Source organism: Hemicordylus capensis, chromosome 16, assembly GCF_027244095.1.
Source record: "Hemicordylus capensis ecotype Gifberg chromosome 16, rHemCap1.1.pri, whole genome shotgun sequence".
Lineage (NCBI taxonomy): Eukaryota > Metazoa > Chordata > Lepidosauria > Squamata > Cordylidae > Hemicordylus > Hemicordylus capensis.
The window spans coordinates 7,012,385-7,039,780 of NC_069672.1; the positions used below are offsets into that span (position 1 = coordinate 7,012,385).

At 48.9% G+C, this 27,396-nt stretch overlaps 1 protein-coding gene across 1 annotated transcript in view; it reads right to left on the reverse strand.

Moving 5' to 3' along the window:
- WNT4 (Wnt family member 4) overlaps positions 1-27,396 on the reverse strand; it is a 44,641-nt gene that overhangs the window by 13,429 nt on the left and 3,816 nt on the right. The gene's annotated exons all lie outside the window — the stretch shown is intronic.

A 27,396-nucleotide genomic window follows, 5' to 3' on the forward strand; every position in this document is an offset into this window, starting at 1 on the left:
CAGATTCCTCCGAAAGGAATCTTTCTCTCCCTGCTGCATTGCACCCCTGAAACACTGCCCCCTGCTCCCCAAAAGGCCGGCACGCTCCGCACCCCAGAATCTACAGTCCTTTTTGCTCATTATACTTCAGCTCCCAATAAACAGCTAGTCTTATAAGCAGCACTTCCTCTCTTGAAGACTTGCCAGCCTCAGCGTTCATTTTTAAAAAGAAACGGCCGTAGGCTGGATTTCCAGATTCACAACAACATCTTTTCATCTCTGAAAGGGCTAGAGTTTTGCCCCCATAATAGACTGTGGAACTCTCTGCTACTGTATCCTCAAACTGGCGCGAGCTAGTCATTCGCTGGTCATCCATGCAGGCTAGTCATGTGACCTTGCTAATGAGCAGCCTGCGAGCCTCAAGTTAACACCAAGGCTCTTTACTTCTTGGCTGGTCAAATGGGGGAGCTCTTCACTTCTTGGCCCGCCCCCTGCAAAAACCAAATTTCGCCCAGAGTGCCCAAAACCCTAGATCCTGCCCAGATGCGTTGCAAAGGATGACAATGTCTCTTTACTGCTTGTGCTTCCCAGATTGGGCTCAAAGGCAGCCCAAGGTAGTTAATGAGACCAAAATCGTTCGAAGAATCAGCAAAATGCATTCCGAAAGCCTCCTGCCCCCAAATCCTACAAAACAGATACTGCCCCAGCTTCCAAATGCTTGGTGGACTAACCCACTTCCTAAGGGTTAAAACAGATATCACCAAACAAGCCTCAAGAGGAAAAAAAGATGTGAATGAAGGGGCCACCACAGAACAGGCCCCGTCCCTGGTAGAGGGTAACCTGGCTTCCTTAAATGATAGATCTTGGAACAGAGGTTCATGAGAGGAAGTCAGCATAAGGGGATGGGGGAATGAGATGGGAGAAGATTCTTTCTATAGTATCCTGTCCCCAGTCTGTCTTCCCCTCCCCTAAGCGAAGAGCTTTGCAGACACATCATCACCATCGCATAACTTGGGTTTTAGCCTGTTGCCACTCAAGAAATTGGTCATCGTTGGCTTGGGATGATGGGAGTTGTAGTCCAACAATATCTGGGGACCCAAATGGGAGAACCCTGCATTATGCCAATGCACTGTTTCGGTGTCCTTTAGGAACACAGGAAGCTGCCTCATACTGAGTCAGACCCTTGGTCCATCTCGCTCAAGACTGCCTACGCAGACTGGCGGCAGCAGCATCTCCCAAGTTTTCAGGCAGGAGTCTCCTCCTCAGCCCTATCTCGGAGATGCTGCCAGGGAGGGGACTGGGAAACTTCTGCTTTTCCCAGAGTGGCTCCATCCCCCGAGGGGAAGATCTTCCAGTGCTCAAACATGTCGTCTCCCTTAGCTAAGCAGGGTCTGCCCTGGGTGCATTTGAATGGGAGACTAGAAGTATGAGCACTGCAAGATCTTCCCCTCAGGGGATGGAGCCGCTCTGGGAAGAGCATCTGGGTTCCCAGTTCCCTCCCTGGCAGCATCTCCAAGACAGGGCTGAGAGAGATTCCTGCCTGCAACCTTGGAGAGGCTGCTGCCAGTCTGGGTAGACAAGACTGAATTCGATGGACCAATGGTCTGCCTCAGTATATGGCAGCTTCCTATGTTATTTATTTACTTCCTATGTCATGACTTATTATTTACATTCCAGGCATTGACCTTTCATATGTTCCCATTCCAGTGCAAACCAGGGCAGACCCGGCTTCGCCAAGGGGGCCATTCATGCTTGGTTCCATGCTATCCTTTGGCCAGGTCCTTTGACAGCATCCGGGGACTCGAGTCTGAGGACTCCTGGCCTAATGTCATTTGATGTTCCTCCAGATCTCACAGCACTCTCTCTTCTGCTCTGGGTGGCACTGCTGAGGAGCCCTATTGTGAACAGGGCTTGGGGACCCTCCCCTCCCCTCCCCTCGCCGGGGGGGCGGCTGTTGCCCTCCCAGCTCCACAGTTGTCCTTTGTTCCTCTCGAACGGGGAGGGTGAGGGATAGGACGGGCCCTGTCCGGCCGGCCGGGTCCCAGTCTATCCGAGGGCTATTCGGAGAAGCCAGAGTGGTCTGGAGCCGGCCAAAGTCAGCAGAATGAGGGCAGCGGCTGCCAGCTCGGGCCGCCACAAGCCTCCTCCCTCAACACGGGGCCCTGTTCTGCCGGCCAGAGGCTCCCTCAAAACCACTTCCCTCCTGAAGGCCAAGCGCAGCGCCGCCGGCTCCCAGCTTCACAGGGCCTTCCCACCGCTTGGAAGGGCCGTGGGGCTCGGAGACAGAAGCCTCTTGCAGACAAGCCAGAGGCGGGAGATCGGCGGGGCCTCTGGAGTCCCCGAGGCCTCGGCAAGCCACACGATGACAGCGGTCTCCCCTCCCTCCCTCCTCGCCCAGGGCAAGCAGACTGGTTCTCTGGCACTCCTGGGGGCAGAGCAGGAGCCACTGGGTTGAAGTGGCAAGGAAGCCAAGTCAGATGGGAGGAAGACGAACTTCCTAACTGGAAGAGCTGCTAGGCAGTGGAACAGCCTGCCTCATGAAGAGAGCTGGTCTTGTGGCAGCAAGCATGACTTGTCCCCTTAAGCGAAGCAGGATCCGCCCTGGTGGCATATGAAAGAGAGACTAGTAGTGTGAGCACTGGAAGATATTCCCCGTAGGGGATGGAGCCGCTCTGGGAAGAGCATCTAGGCTCCAAGGTCCCTCCCTGGCAGCATCTCCAAGATAGGACAAGATTTTATTTATTTTTTAAATAGGACAAGATTTTTTTATTGAACCAACAAACTACCAAAGCATCCAGTACGTTGCCAAGATTGGCTGAGAGAGATTCCTGCCTGCCACCTTGGAGAAGCCGCTGCCAGTCTGTGTAGACAAGACTGAGCGAGATGGACCAAGGGTCTGACTCAGTATATAGCAGCTTTCTATGTTCCTATGAAGTGGGGGCGCTCCTTCATTAGAGGTGTTCGAAGAGAGGCTGGGTGGCCAGCTGTTTTTAAAACAAGTGTACCCTTTCTGTTGCAAATCTTCAGCTTAGGTACCCCATGGAGATTTTGAGAGAGAGAGAGAGAGAGAGAGAGAGAGAGAGAGAGAGAGAGAGAGAGAGAGATATGTTACAAATTTAAATGTTACTAGCCAGGTCTCGTCACTGGCTTCTATCCAGACTAAGTTACTCATGAGTACTCCCATTGAAATTAATAGGCCATTAATTTCAATAAGTGCTTATGAGCAACTTAATCTGGATGTATGGCCATCTCATAGTTGTGACATTTAAATTTGCTCTCACTCTGTCTTCCCTTCTCTTTCTTTCTCCCCTTCTCTCTCTCTCTTTTTTCCTCCCCTTCTCTCTCTCTCCTTCTCTTTCTTTCTATTCTCTCTCTACAGCAGGGATTTCTAACCTGTGGTCCGACGGATGTTGCTGAATGACAACTCCCATCATCCCCGGCTTATTGTGATGATGGTTGTTGTAGTTCCGCAGCATCTGGAGGACCAAGGGTTGAGAACTCCTGATCTACAGATAACGTTTATAATTTATATTTAAGGAAGCTTTTGATTTGTGGCAACAACTTGTCTTGAACTAAAATTTCCTTTAAAAATTAAGAAAACCCACAATTCTTTATATTTGGTGGGCTACCTAATGGCGCAGCGGGAAATGACCTGACTAGCAAGCCAGAGGTTGCCGGTTCAAATCCCCGCTGGTGTGTTTCCCAGACTATAGGAAACACCCGTATCGGACAGCAGCAATATAGGAAGGTGCTGAAAGGCATCATCTCAGACTGCGCGGGAGGAGGCAATGGTCAACCCCTCCTGTATTCTACCAAAGAAAACCACAGGGCTCTGAGGGGGCCAGGAGTCGACACTGACTCGACGGCACAACCTTACCTTTGATGGTCTGTCAAGCCCCACCTGAGAGGACATTTTCCCCGCCTACTACATTCAGGAGCCGAGGACAGAATCTGCTTAGCGTGCGCTTGTCCTACCCAGCGGGGGTTCGGCAGTCGATCAGTCTCCCTGCCTCTGACCGTTTCTATCTAACACACGATCACGAAAGGGGAGTAGACCCAGCGCCTGAAACTGGGTAGGAGCGTCTCCTCCCAGTTTGCCGTGGTGCGAATTGCCAGGAGTTCCTAAGCTGTGGTGCTCCAGATGCTGTTGAACTACAACACCCATCAGCCCCAGCCCCAATAAATTGTAGCTGGAGATGATGAACATAGGAAGCTGCGTCAGACCTTTGGTCCATCTAGCTCAGTCAGCTTAGCTCAGTCAGGTCCATCTAGCTCAGTCAGTATACTGAGTCAGGTCCATTCAGCTCAGTATTGTCTACCCACACTGGCAGCAGCTTCTCCAAGGTCACAGGCGGGAATCTCTCTCAGACCGATCTTGGAGATGTTGCCAGGAAGGAAACTTGGAACCTTCTGCATGCAAGCAGGCAGAAATAATAATAATATGAGCATGTGGAGTACACAGTTAACAATCAATGGTGAGACACTTGGAAGGGTTAGCATTAGAAGAGGCATTTTCCAAGGGGACTCACTATCCCCTCTGTTGTTTGTAATCGCCATGACCCCACTTTCACAAATACTCAACAAAACAGGCCTCGGATACCAAACATCTAAAACATCAAGTCAAATAAACCATCTGCTGTACATGGACGATTTGAAGTTGTATGGAAAGTCCCAGTCAGAAATTGAATCACTGCTAAACACTGTCCGTATATTCAGTAGCAATATAGCAATGGAGTTTGGACTAGACAAGTGTGCTGCATTAAGAACAGAGGAAAAATAAGAAAAACAGAAGGAATAGAACTGCCTAATGGAAGCAACATCAAGAACTTGGCAGAGAAAGAACGTTACAAATACTTGGGCATTCTCCAGGCTGATAACATTGCACACACTGAAGTTAAAAGAAGAATGGGAGGTGAATACATCAGGAGAGTTAGAAAAATCCTCAAGTCCAAACTCAATGGCGGTAACACCATACAAGCCATAAACACCTGGGCTATACAGGTGAAACTCGGAAAATTAGAATAACGTGCAAAAGTCCATTAATTTCAGTAATGCAAATTAAAAGGTGAAACTAATATATGAGACAGACGCATTACATGCAAAGCGAGATAAGTCAAGCCTTAATTTATTATAATTGTGATGATCATGGCGTACAGCTCATGAAAACCCCAAATCCACAATCCCAGAAAATTAGAATATTACATGGAACCAAGAAGACAAGGATTGTAGAATAGAACAATATCGGACGTCTGAAAAGTATACAGTGTACTGTGCTTGATTGGCCAGTAAACTCGCCTGACCTGACCCCATAGAGAATCTATGGGGCATTGCCAAGAGAAGGATGAGAGACATGAGACCAAACAATGCAGAAGAGCTGAAGGCCACTAATGAAGCATCCTGGTCTTCCATAACACCTCATCAGTGCCACAGGCTGATAGCATCCATGCCACGCTGCATTGAGGCAGTAATTGCTGCAAAAGGGGCCCAAACCAAGTACTGAATACATATGCATGCTTATACTTTTCAGAGGTCCGAGAAACTATTCAACACCAATGAAACAAAGCAGGCCTACAAGAAAGAACAAGTCAAGAAACGAGCAGAAAAATGGAGAAATAAGCCCCTGCATGGTCAATATTTGCAAAATTTAAGTGGAAAATCAGACATCACCAAGACCTGGCAATGGCTTAAGAATGGCAACTTGAATTAAAAACAGAGGGTTTAATATTGGCTGCACAAGAACAGGCACTAAGAACAAATGCAATAAGAGCAAAAGTCAAAAAATCCACAACAAACAGCAAGTGCCGCCTTTGTAAAGAAGGAGATGAAACCGTGGACCACCTAATCAGCTGTTGTAAAAAGATCACACAGACTGACTACAAACAAAGGCATGACAAGGTAGCAGGGATGATACACTGGAACATCTGCAAAAAATACAAGCTACCTGTAGCCAAGAATTGGTGGGACCATAAAATTGAAAAAGTTGAAGAAAATGAAGATGTAAAAATATTATGGGACTTCTGACTACAAACAGACAAACATCTGCCACACAATACACCAGATATAACTGTAGTCGAGAAGAAAGAAAAACAAGTCAAAATAATTGACATAGCAATACCAGGGGATAGCAGCATAGAAGAAAAAGAAATGGAAAAAATCACAAAATACAAAGATCTACAAATTGAAATTGAAAGGCTGTGGCAGAAAAAGACCAAAATAATCCCAGTGGTAATTGGTGCCCTGGGTGCAGTTCCAAAAGACCTTGAAGAGCACCTCAACACCATAGGGGTCACAGAAATCACCACCAGCCAATTACAAAAAGCAACTTTACTGGGAACAGCCTATATTCTGCGACGATATCTATAACAACAGCAACAACATGGACAATACAGTTCAGCCATCCCAGGTCCTTGGGAAGGACTCGATGTCTGGATAAAACAAACCAGTCAATAACACCTGTCTGACTGTGTAAACAAGAAATAATAACAACAAATTAACCACAAATTAAGAGCTTATTATAAATGTTATCTGTAGATCAGGGTTCCCAACCGTTCAGATACTGCTGAACTACAATGACCATCATCCCCAGCCACGATAAGATGGGGATGATAGGAGTTGTCGTTCAGCAACTCCTTTCCTCCCAGAGCAGCCCCATCCCCTGAAGGGAATATCTTACAATGCTCACATTAAGTCTCCCATCCAAATGCAAACCAAGGTAGGCCCTGCTTAGCAGAGGGGGGCCATTCATGCTTGCCACCACAAGGCCAGCTCTCTTCCCCAACGCTGTGCACAGGATGTCACCCACGGCCCTCGTTTGCCAGCACTGACGCGTGGCGTTTCAGCCTGTGACAAAGTGCGTGTGCAAACCTCTACCTTAGTACTGGGGGGCGGGCAACCTTGGGCCCTCTAGCTGTGGCTGAACTACGACTCCCATCACCCCCCGCCACAATACACTGTGGTGGGGGGTGATGGGTATTGTAGTTCCCAAACAGCTGGAGGGCCCAAGTTTGCCCACCACTGCCTTAGTATCTGATCAGGGTGTCTCCGCAGAGCATGGCAGGGCTCCATCTGCAATCCAAGACCGGAGATAGTTCTGCCGATCTTTCCAGGAGATGGAGCATCCCGGACTCCAAGGCCAGGAGGACCGACCCGCAGCCCGACAGGCCCCCTTTCAAAGGCTTCCAAGCAGATGCTCCAGATAAGCGCTTCCCCAAACAAATGCTTATTGCTCTTTGGGAGGATAGAAGGGAGATAAATGTGTTGTTTCAGCGAGAGAGAGCGTGCTGTAATGGGATCATAGCAACCAGCTCTCAAAACAAGGATGCCAGATGTCCCTCCTTGCAGCAAATGGCAGCCCACAGAACAGAACGTCTGGCCCGTCCTTCATATCATGACGCCCTGGTAGAACCTGAACGCCAGTACCTCGAGCTGGCATTATTATTATTATTATTTTATTATTTTTCTATTTATATCCCGCTCTTCCTCCAAGGAGCCCAGAGCGGTGTACTACATACTTGAGTTTCTCTTTCACAACAACCCAGTGAAGTAGATTAGGCTGAGAGAGAAGTGACTGGCCCAGAGTCACCCAGCAAGTATCAGTTGCTGAATGGGGATTTGAACTCGGGTCTCTCTGGTCGTAGTCCAGCACTCTAACCACTACACCGCGCTGGCTCTCTATTTCCACCCTCCTCTGAGAGTGGCTTATTCTAAGGACATAACAGAAGCCCTGCGGGATCAGCCCAAGGCCTGCCCAATCCAGCATCTTGACTTGCACAGCGGCCAATCAGGTGCACTGGACAAGCCTGATTGGACAGTTGGAGCGGGGAGAGAGATTGCCCCCGCCCATGGGCATCCCCCAGCATGTGGTGTTCGGGGGCATGCCCCCTAAGATCCTGATGGAAGAATCTGGCTACCAAGGCTAGTACCCACTGATCGCCCAATCCCATTGGAGAGGAGAGCTGGTATTGTGTTTGCAAGCATGAATTGTCCTCATTGCTAAGCAGGGTCTGCCCTGGTTTGTATTTGAATGGGAGACTGCATGTGTGAGCATATTCTTTTCCAGGATGGTGCCGCTCTGGGAAGAGCACCTGCTTGCTTGCATGCAGAAGGTTCTACGTTCTCTCCCCAGCATCTCCAAGAGACTCCTGCCTGCCACCTTGGACAAGCCGCTGCCAGTCTGTGTAGACAATACTGAGCTAGATGGACCTATGGTCTGACTAGGTAGAAGGCAGCTTCCTACGTTCCTATTCCCCATAGTGAATGGGGCTGCTCTGGGAAGAGCACCTAGAAGGTTCCAAGTTCCCTCCCTGGCAGCATCTCCAGGGTAGGGCTGAGAGAGATTCCTGCCTGCAGCCTTGGAGAAGCCACTGCCAGTCTGTGAAGACAATGCAGAGCTAGACAGACCAATGGTCTGACTCAGTATCAGGGGCGTATCTAGGGCAGGGCAGGCAGGGCACGTGCCCCGGGCGCCACTTGAAGGGGGGCGCCATTTTTTAAAATGAAAAAAAAAATTTCTTAATGGCTACTGAAAGCAAAATGGCCACCACGCATGCTGAAATGGCCTCTGCAAGGCCGTAGTATCTGGGAAAAGTCAAATTCTCCCTTTATTTTTAAAACTTATGTAATAGTGATGCTACAATGCATAGTAGAGAAATAGACAGGCACTTCTGTTTAGTTTTCCAAGTACACCTCCACATAGTATTTGGGTATTTCATGAGCCCCAGCATACTGAAATTCGTAGTTTTCTAGCATTTTTTGGTCCGGCTACATCCACTGCTAAATAGTTTTTGAAATATTAAAAGATTAATGAGCTTGACTTGTATTTTTTGAGCTGATATTAATTATGGTAAAGTTATCTGAAAGGTGGGTGTCAGATGTTTGGACAGGGGGCACAATTTCAGTGCTTGCCCTAGACGCTATTTTCCCTAGATAACGCCTCTGCTCAGTATATGGCAGCTTCCTATGTTCCGATGTTTCTGTTCTAAGGATGTTACCTGCAAAGGAGACAAAGAGAAGCCCATTTCACAGCTTCCATCACTAATTCCAGTAATTTTGCCAAGTGTTCACTCTCTGGCTCCTAAATTTGGGGAAAGAAAAGGTTGTGCCGTTGAGTCAGTGTCGACTCCTGGCAACCACAGAGCCACAAGAGGGGGTCGACCATTGCTTTCTCCCGCGCAGTACGAGACGATGCCTTTCAGCACCTTCCTAGATTGCTGCTGCCCGATCTAGGAGTTTCCCATAGCCTGTGAAACATACCACTGGGGATTCGAACCTACAGCCTCCTGCTCTCCAGGCAGGTTGCTTCCCTGCTGCGCCATTTGGTGGCTCCTAAATTTTGGGGCTGGCTCCCAAATCCAAAGAGGAATGGCCAAAACCTGTGGAAGCCACTCACTGGCTTCAGAATGGTGTACCTGTTGCATTGGATGTACTGTGCAAGCAAAGAGAGAGAGCAAACACACCCCCACATACCCACACTCACACACACCTAGAACAGCTTGTGACGTGTGCTTGTTGGGAGAAGGGGAGCCCAATGCAGTGGCACCATCCAGGATTGGCGCGAGCCGGGAAGCAGCAGAGAAAGTGGGAAGGGTCCTGTGTTGGCCACTTGGCTGATCACCCAATCACAAAAAAGAAATCATCAATTGAATCCCAAAGCATTAGTTCAGAGAGAGGTCTCCTCGAACCGAAGACGCTGCCAAACCGAGTCAGACCATCGATTGGCCTAGTTCAGTACTGTCTGCGCTGACTGGAAGCAGCTCTCCGGGCCTTGAAATGGAATGAGAGGAGAGCTGGTCTTGTGGTAGCCAGCATGACTTGTCCCCTTAGCTAAGCAGGGTCCACCCTGGTTGCATATGAATGGGAGACTAGAAGTGTGAGCAAGATATTCCCCTTAGGGGATGGAGCCGCTCTGGGAAGAGCAGAAGGTTCCAAGTTCCCTCCCTGGCAGCATCTCCAAGATAGGGCTGAGAGAGATTCCTGCCTGCAACCTTGGAGAAGCTGCGGCCAGTCTGTGTAGACAATACTGAGCTAGACAGACCAATGGTCTGACTCAGTATATGGCAGCTTCCTATGTTCTTATGATTCTCCTGGAGGTGTGGAGGATTGAACCCTAGACTTCTTCATGCAGTGCATGAGCTCTACCACAGAGGAGGGAGGGAGACAGAGAGACTCTCTTTTCCATGTCTTTGAATGTGTCAGAGCCTGGGGCGATGTAGCTCAGATTTAAGAGGAGAAACAAAACAAGCCCAAATATGTGGTCCCTGCCAGTTGGTTAGCAACCAGTGTTTATGCAGAGGTGTGTGTGTGTGTGTGTGTGTGTGTGTGTGTGTGTAATCACATACACAGATTGCAGCTGAGTATTGTTTTGAGAGCGGAGTGCGTGAGCTCGCTTTAGGCTGAATTCATCTGAGGCAATTTGGAGAGGCGGCTAGTAAGAACATGTATCAGGAGCCTTCCCATTCTGACAGTTTGACAGATTCTACTCCCTTTCTTTTGGAACAAAAAGAAACTTCAGCTTCTTGGGTTCGGAGGCTGAACGTAGGCAGCTGCCTTCTCCTGAGTCAGACCATTAGTCCATCCACCTCAGTATTGTCAACACAGACTGGCAGCAGCTTCTCCAAGGTTGCAGGCAGGAGTATCTCTCAGCCCTACCTTGGAGATGCCAGGGAGGGATCCTGGGTCCTTCTGTATGTAAGAACGCAGATGCTTGTACCAGAGTGGCCCCATTTCTTACAATGCTCACATGCAGTCTCCCATTCAAATGCAACCAGTGTGGACCCTGCTTAGCAGAGGGGACATATTTTCCTCTGCTGGAACTGATGAATGCTCATTGAATGCTCAATGAATGCTCATTTCTATCCCGCTCTTCCTCAGAGGAGCCCAAGGAGAAGAGATTGATTGATTGATTGATTGATTGCTTAAGTGCCATCAAGTCGGTGTCGACTCTTAGCGACCACAAGCCCCTGCTTATCTTTGTCCTCACAACAACCCTGTGAGGTAGGTTAGGCTAAGAGAGACGTGACTGGCCCAGAGTAATCCAGTGAGTTTCATGGCCAGGAGGAGATTGGGTCTCCCTGCTCGTAGTAAAGGTTCTCTCTAATTTTTTTCATCTGTGTGCAGAATGAGCTTTGTTCTGGGCGGCAGGATCAAGGCACTGTGTGCGCCTTGAGTGGGGCCTTCCCGATTCAACCTGAGCAGGATCTTAAATTAACTGAGCGGACATTAAAAAAAATCTTGTGGGAGCATGCACACGCACAGGCCTTAGAGGAAACTGTGACCACTACCTCATGCTGGCTTTGTGACCAGGTCTACCCTACCTGTATGAAACACAGCTGCCTCCTTTTATTCTTAGTCGTGTATTTTTAGTAGTACTTTCAGTACCTTGATCTATGTGGAGGAGGACTTTAAAAAATTTATTTGGTTTTATTGTTTGTAGCAGAAGTTTGATCGTCTTCTCTTCTACGTTTATTTTAATCTCATGCTGGTTGCTGACCAAAATAAAAAGATTTACCCTAAGAGATGGAAAAGAGGGGATCACACTGAAGGACGTCCAGCCTTCCGTGAGTTCTCATGATTTGATTGTCCTGACCATCGGGCTTTCTGTGCCAAATCTGCAATGGTGTTTTACAAGCTTTGAAAAAGTGTTAGGAACATAGGAAGCTGCCATATACTGAGTCAGACCCTTGGTCCATCTAGCTCAGTATTGTCTGCACAGACTGGCAGCGGCTTCTCCAAGGTTGCAGGCAGGAATCTCTCCCAGCCCTTTCTTGGAGATGCTGCCAGGGAGGGAACGTGGAGCCTAGATGCTCTTCCCAGAGCGGCCCCATCCCCTAAGGAGGGGAATATCTTGTAGTGCTCACACATCAAGTCTCCCATTCAGATGCAACCAGGGCGGACCCTGCTTAGCTAAGGGGACAAGTCATGCCTGCTACCACAAGACCAGCTCTCCTCTCGCATTTAAAAGCACCAAAACTACTACATGAGGATCTCGATATTCCCAGGGGTTCCTTTCCCAGCTGCAACCATGGATACGGAAACCACAGATATCTTGGCATAGGGGTCAAAGGGATTGCGAAGGTTAGGTTTCCAGTTGGCTGGAAAATTGTCTAAAATTGCTGGAAATTGGCCAAATTTTGTTTGTGTGTGTGTGTGTCCCTCCCAACATATGCTGAGCGGTCTGTGTCTTTTACCCAACTGCAGATATGTGAATGCGTGGATAGCGAGGTTTCCCTGTATAACATTGTATCAATATGGTCAGTGAAATTGGCAGGATGGTCCTCCATGGAGAGAGTACGACTATTTGGACGATTTGTTCCTTGTTACCCTGACCATAACCTTTTCCCCTGTCCAAAGATGACTGCAACGTTACCTTAGTTGTCTGGGGTCAGGGATGACGAAGGGGCAATAACACCCGGAAAGCTGTAAGTCAGAGCTGCTCAACTTTGGCCCTCCTGCCTACAACCCCCATAATCCATGGCCATGGGCCATGGTTGCAGGGGATAATGGGTGTTGTAGTCCAAAACCAGTGGGAGGGCCAAAGTTGAGCAATCCTGCTGTTAGCATGCCTATATTTGGGTGGGGGGGGGGTAGGCAGCATGGCCAAAAAGCACTCTGAGCATGCATCCCCCTGAGATGGGACTAATGTTCAAAATCTGTGGGGCTAGCTCACAAACTATCAACCCACAGAAACCCATTTCTAAGCGCAAAAGTCCCGCCCCTCACGCTCGTCTCCAGGTCTCCGCCTGGTGATCCAGCTGGTTCTTCCTGCAGTGACACACTCGCTAATGGCATGCGTGATTCAACATGGCCTCGCCATAGCAACGGGCCGCATTTATTTATTATTTTATTATTTAGCATATTTTCATACCGCCCAAACCTTACATCTCTGGGCAGTTTACAACAAGATTAAAAAGTAAAACATTAATTAAAAACAAAAAATTAAAAATTGAAATTAATTTTAACTCCTCCATATGGTACCTTTGATCCCTGCTAACTGAGCAAAGAGGCACCTTTGAAAGTGACGATTCTCTTACGTTTAGCCAGTGGGGAGCAACTGGCTGTATCCAGCCCCAGCACGGTATCCCTCCTGTGGCCACTGCTGGGCAGCGGGGTCTCCCTTCAGCTTCTTTTTAAATTGACTCCTTCCCCCCCAAAGGGCTCACAAGCTAACTAAGCAAAGAGGCACCTTTGGAAATGGCGATTCTGTTATATTTAGCAGGGGAAGAGCAACAGCATGCTGGTCTTGTGACAGCAGCTGTGAATTGTCCCCTTTGCTAAGCAAGGTCCACCTTGGTTTGCATTTGGATGGGAGACTACAGGCGAGCATTGGAAGCTCTTCCCCTTAGGGGATGGGGCCGCTCTAGGAAGAGCATCTAGGTTCCAGGTTCCCTCCCTGGCAGCATCTCCAGGATAGGGCTGAGAGAGATTCCTGCCTGCAACCTTGGAGAAGCCGCTGCCAGTCTGTGAAGGCAATCCTGAGCTAGATGGACCAATGGTCTGACTCAGGATATGGCAGCTTCCTATGTTCCTAAAACTTTTTCAAAGCTTTTAAAACACCATTGCATATTTGGCACTTAAAGCTTGATGGTTAGGACAGTCAAATCATGAGATCACACTGGATCAGTGTGATCTCCTCTTTTCCATCTCTTGGCGGGGCAGACCTTGTCAAAAAGCCAGAAGGTTCCATGTTCCCTCCCTGGCAGCATCTCCAAGATAGGGCTGAGAGAGACTCTTGCCCGAAACCTTGGAGAAGCCGCTGCCAGTCTGTGAAGGCAATCCTGAGCTAGATGGACCAATGGTCTGACTCAGTATATGGCAGCTTCATATGTGCCTATGTAAGTGAGACTGACCAGCCCACAATTCAAAAATAATAAATCCAGAACATTTACAAACAAAGACCTTTATCTATTCTTGTTTGATTTTGTGCAAGCATGTTTTTTGTTTTTTTTAAATGTACATCCTCTCCTTCAAAGTAAAACATTTCCAGGGCAGTTAACAACAATAAAGTCTTTTTAAAAACGCTCTAACAACAAACAATAATAAAACAATAAACAAAGATCAAAAGAAACAAGATTTTAAAAATAGCAATTAAAAACACTCCCCATCACAGATTAAAAAGCCCTGGAGAATCAAGAGGTGTTTCTCAGGTGATAAAAGAACATGGACGGAGGCACCTGGAGAATTTCCACACAGCAGCTTTACTGCGAGTTTGAATTTGCCTCAAAAAACCCACACAAAAAGCGGATTTTTTTTCTTTACCCCAGACAAAAATTGGGCTATGCTCTAACATGCAATGAAAAACCTGAATTGTGTGTGAAGTGCTCCCCGCAGGGACTTCAGGGAATATCTCGCTGATATGTGAACACACACCCTCCATTCCGGAGGAGAAGTGAGCTAAGAGTCCCATCTAGAAATGCTCCTGGTGAGACTCTGGTGTGTGTGTGTGTGTGTGTGTGTGTGTGTGTGTGTGTGTGTGTGTGTTACTGAACTGTGGGGGGCGACAACTGAAACAGACCCAGCCGTCTTCCACCTCCCGTCTCAGGAAAGGGATGCTCATTGTAATTTTTGGCAACGCCTATCCCCGTAAAGGTAAAGTGTGCCGTCAAGTTGGTGTCGACTCCTGGCGACCACAGAGCCCTGTGGTTGTCTTTGGTAGGATAGAGGAAGGGTTTCCCATTGCCTCCTCCTGCCCAGTATGAGATGATGCCTTTCAGCATCTTCCTGTATCACTGCTGCCTGATATAGGTATTTCCCTAGTCTGGGAAACATACCAGCAAGGATTCGAGCTGGCAACCTCCGGCTTGGTACTCCAGACATTTCCCCACTGCAAAATTAGGTGTAGGCATATCCCCCTAGAGATGGGGAAATTGCTGATTGCATTGTGGCCCTTACAGGTTTTGGCATCACCTTTTCTTTACCCCTAACGCCCCAAACCACTAGGGTAAAATTTTATGGCTGGTTTTAAATTGTTGCATTGTTTTAACTTTTTATATTATTAATAATTATTATTATTTATTTACACAGTCAGACAGGTGTTATTGACTGGTTTGTTTTATCCAGACATCGAGTCCTTCCCAAGGACCTGGGATGGCTGAATTTTATTGTTAATGTTGTTGTTATTATTATTATTACATTTATATCCCGCTCTGGACTAGGACTGGGGAGACCCGAGTTCAAATCCACATTCAGCCATGAAACCAGCTGGGTGACTCTGGGCCAGTCACTTCTCTCTCAGCCTAACCTACTTCACAGGGTTGTTGTGACAAGAAACTTAAGTATGCAGTACCGCGCTCAGGGCTCCTTGGAGGAAGAGCGGGATATAAAAGGTAATTTAAAAAAATATATTCTTCTCTCCATGGAGTAAACTATGGAAGACATCCCTGCCCATTTCCATTTTCATTCCTCTGACAACATCAATAACACCCTTTAGTACTTAGTGAGCCAGGTCTCACGATCAGCGGGGAAGGAGCCCTGGGCAGCTGAATTGGCCCCTGGAAGCACTAGCGTGCAGGGCATGGTGGCGAAACCCCCGGAGCCGGGAGGCGGCTTATCGCCTCCCCTTTGGGGGTCTCCTTGTGAGTAGCTGCGCTGCGGCTACTCACGATTAAAAAACCCGAGTTTGCGGAGCGCTCCCCCAGCCTGATTTTGCCTGATCGTGGGAATAGCCCCTATGAGTTTTAATCCCCCCCCCAAGCTTTTAAAACACTGTTGCCCGATGGGACAATCAAAGCAGGAAGACACTCTGAAAGCGAGGTGCTACCACCGCTTTTTCATCTCTAGTGGGGTAGACCATGTCAAAAATTGCACAGAGCCTTCATCCCATGAAACCGATTGCCAAGACATTTGGGACCAACAAGAGGAAGGACTTTCTCACACAATGTATAATCAGCCTGTGGAATTCTCTGCCACAAGATGTGGTGACAGCCAGCAGGGTGGCTTTAAGAGGGGTTTAGATAAATTCATGGAGAACAGGTTCGGTTGTTTATATCCATGTAAACTTTTGTTGAAAAGTAGTATATACATATTTGTTGTGTTTGTGTTTGAATTTATTGCCGATTTTGGCTTCCACCTTCTTTAAGAGGGTTTTAGATAAATCCATGGAGGACAGGTTTATCAGTGGCTACTAGTCGGAGGGCTACAGGCCACCTCCAGCCTCAGAGGCAGGATGCCTCTGAATCCCAGTTGCAGGGGAGCAACAGCTGGAGAGAGGGCATGCAGATACCTCCTGCCTGTGGGCTTCTCGGAGGCATCTGGTGGGCCACTGTGGGAAACAGGATGCTGGACTAGATGGGCCTCCTTGGGCCGGATCCAGCAGGGCTGTTCTTATGTTCTTATTCCTGCCCCCAGCCCGAGTCAGCATGGAGTTGGCTCATGTGCTGAATTCCACACCCTGAAAAACGGAATTCCGAGAGCTGAATAAGTTACGCCCATGGAGGACGTTTTGTCCACCCACCAAGCCAGGAGAGGCCGGTGTGGTGCAGGTAACAGGATCCTGCCTTTTGCGCATGCTCGAAGAGTTTCCAGACGGAAGGCCCTCCCTCAAACCGATTCCCCTTTGCTGGCCCACTTGTCCAGGCACAGTTAAACACCTCCTGGGGCCATTTGGGTGGGGGCAGGGGAAGAAAAGACATTTGCATAAACATCCACTCCACTTAGCAATGCAAAAACAGCCAGCTCTGGCCTCCGGGGCAGTCCTGCCACATTCTCAACCCTCGTAAATAAGAAGTAGAAAGAGCCCTGGGTGGCACACCCTGATCCGACCTTAAGGAGCACACCAGCACTGTGTACGGCGCTCACCTTGGAGACCAGAAGCTTCCCGAACGGGAAAGGAACAGAGAGACTCCCCGGGACTTCCAAGAACACAAGCTTTGGACTATACTCCTTTGGGTCTAATAGACACCAGAACCAGGGGTCATCCCATGAAACGGAGTGCCAAGGAATTTAGGACCAGCAAAAGGAAAATACAACCAGTACAACCTTGACAGCATATAATCCACCTATGGTACTCTCTGCCACAAGATGTGGCAACCTGGATAGCTTTAAGAAGGGTTTTTTAGATACATTCATGGAGGACAGGTCAATCTTTAGTCTCTAGTCTTTAGGCTACTAGTCTGAAGGCTACAGGCCACTCCAACCTCAGAGGCAGGATGCCTCTCAGTACCAGTTGCAAGAGAGCAACAGCCGGCATGGTTCAAGTAGGGTTGCCAGATTCTGGCTTTCGAAATCGGGGGCGGGGGGGGGGGCTAATTTGCATATTCTGTAAATTGGTTTGAAACGGATTTCTGAGCAGAATAGTGACTGCATGTTTTGCTCCACAACTCCGCTTCTACAAGGGCTAGAGCTTAGCTTTTTTAAAAAAAGAAAAGAAAAGAAAGCTGAAATCCAGGCGAATCTGGGTGGGCTATGCAAGCTGGGTAAAATCTTTAAAATCCGGGGGAAGCCCAGAATTCGGGGGGGGGGCATGGCAACTCTAGGTTCAAGTGAAAACGGGGGCTACACATTTCTTGGCTGAGTGTGTGTGGCAGAATCGCACTTCTCCTGGGCTGCCAGAAACCCAGCGGCGGGCTCTGGCAGGTTGACTTGCGACGTTGAACAGAGAGCTCTCTTCCACAATCTCTTTCCCCCAAGTGCTGGGGAATGCGAGTTCTGACAGGCCAAGAAAGGCTTTCAGGAGCTGGGGAAGACAGACAGAGAGCGGGAGAGAAAACACCCTCCTGCTCCGGAGCTTAATCGCTAATCCGGCCGGTTTCTGGGGAGGGGAACCAAAAAAATAAATAAAATGCAAACGCTGCCAAGCTGCCTGCAGAGAAAGGGAACACCACCCCGGCCGCAGCCTAGAGCAACGGAGGACCCCGCCCACACCTGGGCACACAAAAAAGCAGGGGCCTGGGACAAGCGTGGATGCCCCACCTGACCCACGCAGGCCTACAGCGCTGACTTAGTAAAGAGGTGGAGGAGGAGGGAAGGAAAGACCGATGGGAGAAGATGCATTCCAAAGCAGCTGCCGCCGATTTTTTGGTGCTCGGTTTTTTGGTTCTCCGTGGATGCTGCCGAGCTGAGCCTAGTGCCCTCTGGCAATCCCTCCTGTGAAGAAAAGGATCTCTGTCTCACTGGCCAAAGTATGATAAAGCGGCTACCTTCTGCAGTAGCCACCGAATGGCGCAGCGGGGAAAGGACTTGACTAGCAAGCCAGAGGTTGCCGGTTCGAATCAGACTATGGGGAACAGCTCAGTCGGGCAGCAGCGATCTAGGAAGATGCTGAAAGGCATCATCTCATACTGCGTGGGAGATGGCAATGGTGATGCCCCCCTGTATTCTGCCAAAGACAACCACAGGGCTCTGTGCTTGACACCATACTTTATTTCCTGCAGTGGTCTCTCTAGGCTTCTGTGTGTCTGAGGCAGGGGGTCAGAGGTTCTCCCCCCCCGCCACATGTGTGCACCCCCTTTTTTGAAAGGTGTTGCCCCCAAGACCAGGAGAGCTGGTCTGGTGGAGGCAAGCATGGATGGTCCCCTTTGCTAAACAGGGCCCACCCTGGTTGGCATTTGAATGGGAGACTACATGTGTGAGCACTGTGAGAGATTCTCCTTAGGGGAGGCCTGCTCAGCTTTGGCCCTCCTGCAGATGTTGGTTGACAGCTCCTTTAACCCCTGGCTATTGTCTACTGTGGCTGGGGATGATAGGAGTTGTAGTCCAAGAGAAGAAGAGGACAAGCAGCAGCAAGGTGGATGGACTCAATGATGACAGCCATGAAAGCACCACTGAGAGACCTGAAAGGCCAAGCTGAAGACAGACCACCCTGGAGAGAATCGATCTCTGTGGTAGCTAAGAGTTGACACCGACTTGACAGCATTTGATCAATCAATCAAGCGGGGGGGGGGGGCTAAGTTGAGCCTTAGGGGATGAGGCTGTAGTTCAGTGGTAGAAGGTTCCAAGTTCCCTCCCTGGCAGCATCTCCAAGATAGGGCTGAGAGAGACTCCTGCCTGCAACCTTGGAGAAGCTGCTGCCAGTCTGTGCAGACAATACTGAGCTAGATGGACCAAAGGTCTGACTCAGTAAGGCAGCCTCTTATGTTCCTTTTTAGAGATGGGTTCCTAGCTCAGTGGCAGAGCATCTGCTTTGCATGCAGAAGGTCCCAGATTCACCCCCTGGCAGCAATTCCTCTGAGGCCTGCGGAAGGCCTCCTGCCTTCAGCCTTGGAGAGCTGCTGCCAGTCAGTGTAGACAATGCTGAGCCAGGTGGACCAAGGGTCGGACACGATAGAAGGTACATGCACCACAGGAACCAGAGGCCTGCAGCGACTCCGATGCACAGACCGAAACGGCAGCCAGTTCCTTCTCGGATCCAACAGCTGTCTTACATTGTGAACCAGCTCTTTCCTTTTCAAGGGTGGTCACAAGAATTCTGCCCCCCCCAAATAAGCACCCATGGGTGCACACTCAGCACGTACCCCCAGAGGCCTCATCATCGCTGCCTGCCTATCCAGACCCGCTGGAATCCGGAGTGGGACGTGGAGGGTCAAGGCGAGGACGCCTCTGGCACATTCTCCTCCAGCTCGCGCCGAGAACAAGTTGAAACAGCGACATGCCCGGCCCTAGTAATGCAGATGGTATGCGGTGCCCCCCCCAAACCCCACCCCACCCCGGGGCTGGAGTCTACTGAGGTTAGGCGCTGTACCTCTAATGGCAGTGTAAACGCATCTCGATGAATGGGCTTCTGCTCAGCATCGGGCCCACAGTGGGAAACAGGATGCTGGACTGGATGGGCCTTGGGTCTGATCCAGCGGGGCTGTTCTGATGTTCTTAAAATGTCTCTTTGGCCACAGGCTCCTGGCTGATCGGTGCCTTTCAGTAGATCCTGGCCATCATTGCAAGGAAGGGGGTCAATTCCTCCTATGAAGGAATAACCTTCTTACAGTCTTACAAAGAGGCACCTTTTAATGTGGTGATTCTCTTTTATTTAGCAGGGGGAGAGCAACTGGCCTTATCCACCCCCAACACCGCATCCCTCCAGAGACTGTTGCTGGTGTCTATCTTGTGTTTCCTTTTAGATTGCTAGCCCTTTGGGGACAGGGATCCATCTTCTTTATTTGTTATTTCTCTGTGTAAACCGCCCTGAGCTATTTTTGGAACGGCAGTATAAAAATCAAACAAACAGACAAACAGACAGATTACCACCTACAATTTGTGTCCTTTGGGGACAGGGAGCCATTTTATTTCTTTGTTTCTTTCTATCTTTCACCACCCCGAGCAGTAGTGTACTGGAGGGACGGGGTATAAATATTTTAAACAAATAATAAATAAATATCTGTAAACCTTTTTGGGAATATTTGTTGAAAAGCGGTATATAAATATCCGCTGTATTCATAATCTTTGACCAGTCAAAATCAAGGCAGGAGAGCTGGTCTTGTGGCAGCAAGCATGAATTGCCCCCTTGCTAAGCAGGGCCCACCCTGGTTTGCATTTGAATGGGAGACTACATGTGTAAGCACTGGAAGATATTCCCCTTAGGGGATGGGGCATGCATGCAGAAGGTTCCCAGTTCCCTCCCTGGCAGCATCTCCAGATAGGGCCAAGAGAGATTCTTGCCTGCAAATTTGGAGAAGTTGCTGCCAGTCTGTGCAGACAATACTGTGCTAGATGGACCAAGGGTCTGACTCAGTACAAGGCAGCTTCCTGTGTTTCTAAATAGAGCTAACAAGCAGCAAGTTTTCCTCCCACCTTGCTTCCGCACAATCACTTTTACCCAGGTTTCCCTCCCACCTTGCTTCCACACAATCACTTTTACCCAGGTTTCCCTCCCACCTTGCTTCTGCACATTCCATGCTACCCAGTTCCGCCCCCCCCCCCCCCCGCTGGCTTCCACACAACTGAAAATTGGGAGCACAACCAGCCCCCAAACCCGGATTGAACACCATTTTTGATGGTGTCAATGACCTCTGATTGTTGTTGATATGTTTCGATCTGCTAGAAGGACGGAGGGATAAAACTCTTCCAACCTGCCTGCTGTACTCAGTAAAAAAAAGAGGCATTGAAAGTGACACAGATACCCCGATAAAACGGACTATATAAAAGCACGTGGGTCACAATTTCCATTTCCTCTGGACCACTTGGACATATTCACTCAGTCAGTGGGCTTTTCCAATATCCGCCCTCGAGAACAGCAGAGGGGAGAGCATTAAAACGCACCATCCAAAATGCGGCTTCAAAGTTGGGGGTCAGTTTCTAGCCATTACAACAGAGCTGTTCTCCACCAAACCCCCCCCCCCAAAACCCCCAATCCATGCCCAGCTGTATCCCCCTCATGCCTACAGCTGCATAATAAGAAAAGGCCAAGCACTTTTCCGCACGGCAGGAAGCTCTCTGTCCTGACAAAGAAGGATCCCACCCACCCCATTCCCAGCCCCTCGGAAGAAGCGGCTCAAAGCACTCCCCCCCTCGTGCGCTCACACACACACACGTCGGGGAATCCCGACTCAGGGTCACCCATCGGAAGGACATCAAAGGACAGCTGTGGCGGAAAACCCATCAGCTGCAGTTCAGAAGGGGACCCCCCCCCCCCGCACCTGATTCTGATTTCAGATACAGACTAAGCTCAGGAGGGAAGATTATAAGGGCTGCAGCCTTGAGCCTATGAATTGGCTTGATCAGAAGAGGCTGAATAAGCAAGAAGGTGCCCCAAATTAATCAGGTAGTGATTTCTTTTTCCTTTCTTTTTAAAAAAAATGGTTAAATCATTTCTAACAAGCTTCTGACAGACAGTCAGCTTGGAAGATGCAGACTGTTTTTTAAAAATGCAAACTGTTTTTAACACAAGGATGTGCTTTGTGTTAAAAACAGAATGCATCTTAAAGCAGACAGCTTGGAAGAGGCATTCTGTTTTGTTTTTTTTAAATTCCCGCCCTGGCTTCTCCTGGCTGAGAGCGATTCCTGCCTGCAAACTTGGAGAAGTTGCTGCCAGTCTGTGCAGACAATACTGCGCTAGATGGAGAAGCCGCTGCCAGTCTGTGAAGACAATACTGAGCTAGAGGGACCAATAGTCCGACTCAGTACAAGGCAGCTTCCTCTGTTCCTATGCATTAAAGGTAAAGGTAAAGTGTGCCATCGAGTTGGTTTCGACTCTAGGCGACCACAGAGCCATGTGGTTTTCTTAGGCAGAATACAGGAGGGGTTTGTTTTATGTATTTATTTTTATGTATTTATTTTTACATTTTATATCCTGCTCTTCCTCCAGGGAGCCGAGAGCGGTGTACTACAGACTTCAGTTTCTCTTTCAAAACAACCCTGTGAAGTATGTTAGGCTGAGAGAGAAGTGACTGGCCCAGAGTCACCCAGCAAGTCTCATGGCTGGAGGGGGATTTGAACTCGGGTCTCCCCGGTCCTAGTCCCATTGGTGCAGGGAGGCAGAAGAACGGCTGGGAAGGGGGATCAATCACAATGCCCAGCGCTTGATGTGTGAAAAGAATCCACGATGCCCTTGGAACTCCTTGGAACTAACTGGGGATGGGGCTCTGTGCTAGAACACCTGCCAGTGCCTTCCACGGAGAAGGCTCCAGGTTCAATCCTGAGCAGCATCTCCAGGTAGGGCTGGGAAAGACCCTGTCGGAATCTTTGGAGAGACGCTCCCAGTCTGAGCAGACAGTACTGAGCTAGATGAAACAATGGCCAGACTCAGTAAATGGCAGCTTCTTATGTAACTCACGTCCCCCCTCCTGCAGATACTAGGGGCATGCATTTCAGAAGAAATGAAAAAACTGAACAGGACAGGACCTATTGGGTGCAATTTTCTTTTGGACCCAAATAAATGGGAGGAGGAACAAATGAAACTGAGGACGGTAGGATAGAAAAGTTTTAGATAAACAAAGGCTAGATAGGATTTCCTAAATGTGAGGCCAATGGAACAGTCTGCCTCATGCAGTCATGGCCTTTCCTTCACTGGAGGTTTCCAGACGGAGGCTGGATGGCTATCTGTCAGTTATGTTTGTAACACAAGGGTTCGCAACCTGGGGTCCTCCAGATGTTGCTGAACTACAACTCCCATCACCCCCTGTCACAAAAAATTGTGGCTGCGGGTGATGGAAGTTGTGGTCCTCTAGATGTTGATGAACTACAACTCCCATCATCCACGTCACAATAAATTGTGGCAGCAGGTGATGGGAACCCCTGTTGTAGCAGGGTTTGGACCAGAAGACCTCAGGACCCCCCTCCAAGTCCATACCTTCATAATCCCATAAAATAAATACGGTGGCCACCGGTGAAGGCTGCTATGTTTTTTGTGCCTTTTCCTTTCCACAAGGCCCAAGAATAACACTTCATTTGAGGCACTGGGAAACATGCATGGAAATAGACTGAAGAGATGAAGTTGCTGCCACCATAAAGAGAAAGGGGAAATGTTAAAATGCTGTTTAGCGACAAGTACAAAATTCAAACAAATGGGAGTTATGAAAATAAAACAAGGCCGGGCCAATGCACAACATCCAATTTATTTATTTATTTGGAACCCTTCTATACCGCCGCATATGCAAGTCTCTGGGTGGTTCGTAATCTACCAACCCAGCGATCAAAACATTGACACAATTAAAATAATTTAAAATACAGATTTCAAACTCTGAAACTGTAAACTTTTAAAACTACAAATCAAAAGCCTGATTAAGCAGGCATGTGTTCAGATTTAGGAACGTCCCGAAAAGGAGAGGCTCTAATTTTGTTAGGGTTAGGCTGCTTTTCCCAAGAAAATGCAGCTGTCAGGCAAACACCACACAGGTAAAGCACACTTTATTTATCTATTTCCCCTCCCTAATCCAACTGAAAACCAGCGACTGGCAAATACTTTGCATGTTATAGCCAAGAAAACGTCCCGAGGCTCAAAGCAACCAACAACAAATATTTTACGCCATGGAAAGCCAAATCCTACAACCTGTAGACATTATCCAAATTATGCACTGTTATGATCTCTCTCGTCAAGCACAGGGGTGAAACAGGGAAGGAGGCTGCCTAGGGAGCAAGAGGCTGTTAATTCGAATCCTGGCTGGTGTGCTTCCCAGGCTGTGCCTAGTAAATATATATTTGTAGTCACTGATATCTGGCAGCAGTGATATAGGAAGGTGATGGAGGCGGATGCTCACTTCAGTGACAACGGCAAAGGCATCATCTCATACTGCGCGGGAGGAAGGCAATGGTAACCCCCTCCTGTATTCTACCAAGAAAACCACACGGCTTTATGGTCGCCAGGAGTCGACACCGACTCAACGGCACAATCTTTATGATCTCTCTTAACTTTGCATCGGCCAGTAACCTTGGAGAAGCCGCTGCCAGTCTGTGAAGACAATACTGAGCTAGATAGACCAAGGGTCTGACTCAGTATATAGCAGCTTCCTCTGTTCCTACCAGTTGGTCTTTGGGAGGAACTTTCATATGCACTGTTTCCCTTTCCCTTGAACACTGGAAATCTTATTTGGCTTACCCTCTGGCTTTTAAGATTCACCCATGCAATGCCACCACATTTTAAAGCCTATTATAATAACCATGAGGACTACCAGCTTGGTTCTTTGCTTTAAAACAAATGGCAATTTTTCTGGAATTCGGCACCATATAACCTAAACGTGGCACAAACACAGCTTTTAAAAGGATTGTCTACACGGACTGGCAGTGCTTCCTCAAGATTACAGGCAGGAGTCTCTTACCTAGAAATGGTGCCAGGGATCGAAGGTGGGATCTTCTGCATGCAAGCCGAAGTGGGCTCCAGACTACCACTCATTTCAAACATTGCAGAACGCATAGAAACAAATGAACATACGACGCTGCCATACTGAGTCAGACCATTGGTCCATCTAGTTCAGTATTCTCTGCACTGACTGGCAGCAGCTCTCCAAGATTCTGGGCAGAGAGCCTTCCCAGTATACCTGGAGATGCTCCATCCCCGAAGGGGAATATTTTGCACTGCTCACATGTGGTTGCCCATCCAAATGGCAAACCAAGGTGGGCCCTGCTTAGCAAAGGGGACAATGCATGCTCACTGCCACAACACCAGCACTTCTCCCTTAGCACATAAGAAAAACCCTGCTGGATCAGGCAAAGGTCCAGCAAGTCCAGTATCTCGCCCCCTCCAGTGCACCTGGGAAAGCCCCAAGCGGAGGAAAGAGGGCAACCCCCCTCCCATTGCTGTTCCCTAACACCTGGGATTCAGGGAACATAGGAACATAGGAAACATAGGAAACTGCCATATACTGAGTCAGACCATTGGTCTATCTAGCTCAGTATTGTCTTCACAGACTGGCAGCGGCTTCTCCAAGGTTGCAGGCAGGAACCTCTCTCAGCCCTATCTTGGAGATGCTGCCAGGGAGGGAACTTGGAACCTTCTGCTCTTCCCAGAGCGGCTTCATCCTCTGAGGGGAATATCTTGCAGTGCTCACACATCAAGTCTCCCATTCTTATGCAACCAGAGCAGACCCTGCTTAGCTATGGGGAGAAGTCATGCTTGCTACCACAAGACCAGCTCTCCTCCCAGAGGGGGCATGCCACCTCTGATCCTGATGGATGTATCCAGCTACCAAGGCTAGTAGCCACTGATCGCCCTATCCTCCATGAATTTGTCTACCTTTTCAAATCCGTCTAGATTGGTGGCCACCCCCACATCCAGTGGCAGTGAGTTCCATAGGCATAACTCCACCCCGTGTCAAGAAATCCTTCCTTTGGTCTGACCTGAATCTCCCAGCATTCTGCTTCAACGGATGATGACCCCAGGTTCTAATATTATGGGAGAGGGAGAAAAACATCGCTTTCTCCCCGATGGGGATAATTTTATTATATGCGCCCATAGGAACCATAGGGAACTGCCCTTTACTGAGTCAGACCATTGGTCCATCTAGCTCAGTATATACAGACTGGGAGTGGTTTGTCCAAGATTACAGGCAAGAGTCTCTCTCAGCCGTATCTTGGAGATGCTGCCAGGGAGGGAACGTGGAACCTTCTGCTCTTCCCAGAGCGGCCCCATCCCCAAAGGGGAATCTCTTACAGTGCTCACACATGTCGTCTCCCATTCAAATGCAAACCAGGGTGGATCCAGCTCAGCAAAGGAGACAATTCATGCTTGCTGCCCCCAGACCAGCTCCCCAACTTTTCTTCTTTCTAAACTCAAATTCTTTTCATCCCTTCTTCCTAAAAGTCCACCCCCACCAGAGAATGAATCAACGCAAATTTTGAAGGGGGAAAGAAAGGCACAGAAGGTAGGCCTCCTCTCTAGGGTCATCCCCAAAGGTCACGCGGCATCCTTACATACTGCAAGACACCGCAGTCTGGCAGGGCTGCTCAACTTCGGCCCTCCTGCAGACGTTGGCCTACAACTTCCATAATCCTTGGCTATTGGCCATTGTGGCTGGGGATTATGGGAGTTGTAGTTCAAAAACAAAGGGGGGGCGGCAGCTAAGTTGAACAGGCCTGGTCTGGCCTGTAAGGGGAATTCCCAGATGTTGTTGACTACAACACCCACAATCCCCAGCCAAAGGCCACTGCTGCTTGGGATTCTGCGAGTTGGGACTCCCTCTTACAGGGAACACTGCTCCCAACAATGCTGGTCCGTGGCCGTAATAAAGATGGATTTGATTTTATCTGCTCTCAACACATTTGTATGCCCAGATTTTGATACAGCAAGCACCCCACAGAAATCCTGCCCTGCGTGGTGTAGTGGCTAGAGTGCGGGACTAGGACTGGGGAGACCCGAGTTCAAATCCCCATTCAGCCATGAGACTTGCTGGGTGACTCTGGGCCAGTCACTTCTCTCTCAGCCTAACCTACTTCACAGGGTTGTTGTAAAAGAGAAACTCAAGTATGTAGTACATCGCTCTGGGCTCCTTGGAGGAAGAGCGGGATATAAATGTAAAGAATAATAATGATATCCCCCAGGCCACTAATTTTCGAAGGGGGGGGGGACATTTTTGGGAAAAAAAAATCCCTTCCATGTGATAGCTGTTCCCCACTGTGCGTAGGGTTGCCCTATTCAAGCTTCGCAAATCTGGGTGGCCTAATTTGCATATTATGCAAATGAAGCTGCTAATCTGCATTTTTAAATTTGAGAGATTTGTATATGTTCCCCTCCTTCCGTGTGACTGGATCCAGAGTAAAATCTGGGCAATCCGGGCAGTATCTTTGAAATCCGTGTAAATCTGGGTGGAGTTGAGCAGCCGGATGGGGGGAGCCAAAATCTGGGGGCGACTCTAAATTCTGGGGCACATGGCAAGGCTCACTGTGCAGACCTCTGGCCAGCAGGACTCTGCTTGAGAGTGAGCAAGTGCCTCATTCAAAGAGCTGTAGGAGGAAAGCTCTAGGAAAGGTTACACTTTCCAGCACTCCAGGCACCCTCTCCGAGATGGGGCAGGGGCTCATTTTCCCTTAGAGGAGCCCCCCCCCGACAATGTGCAGCACTGC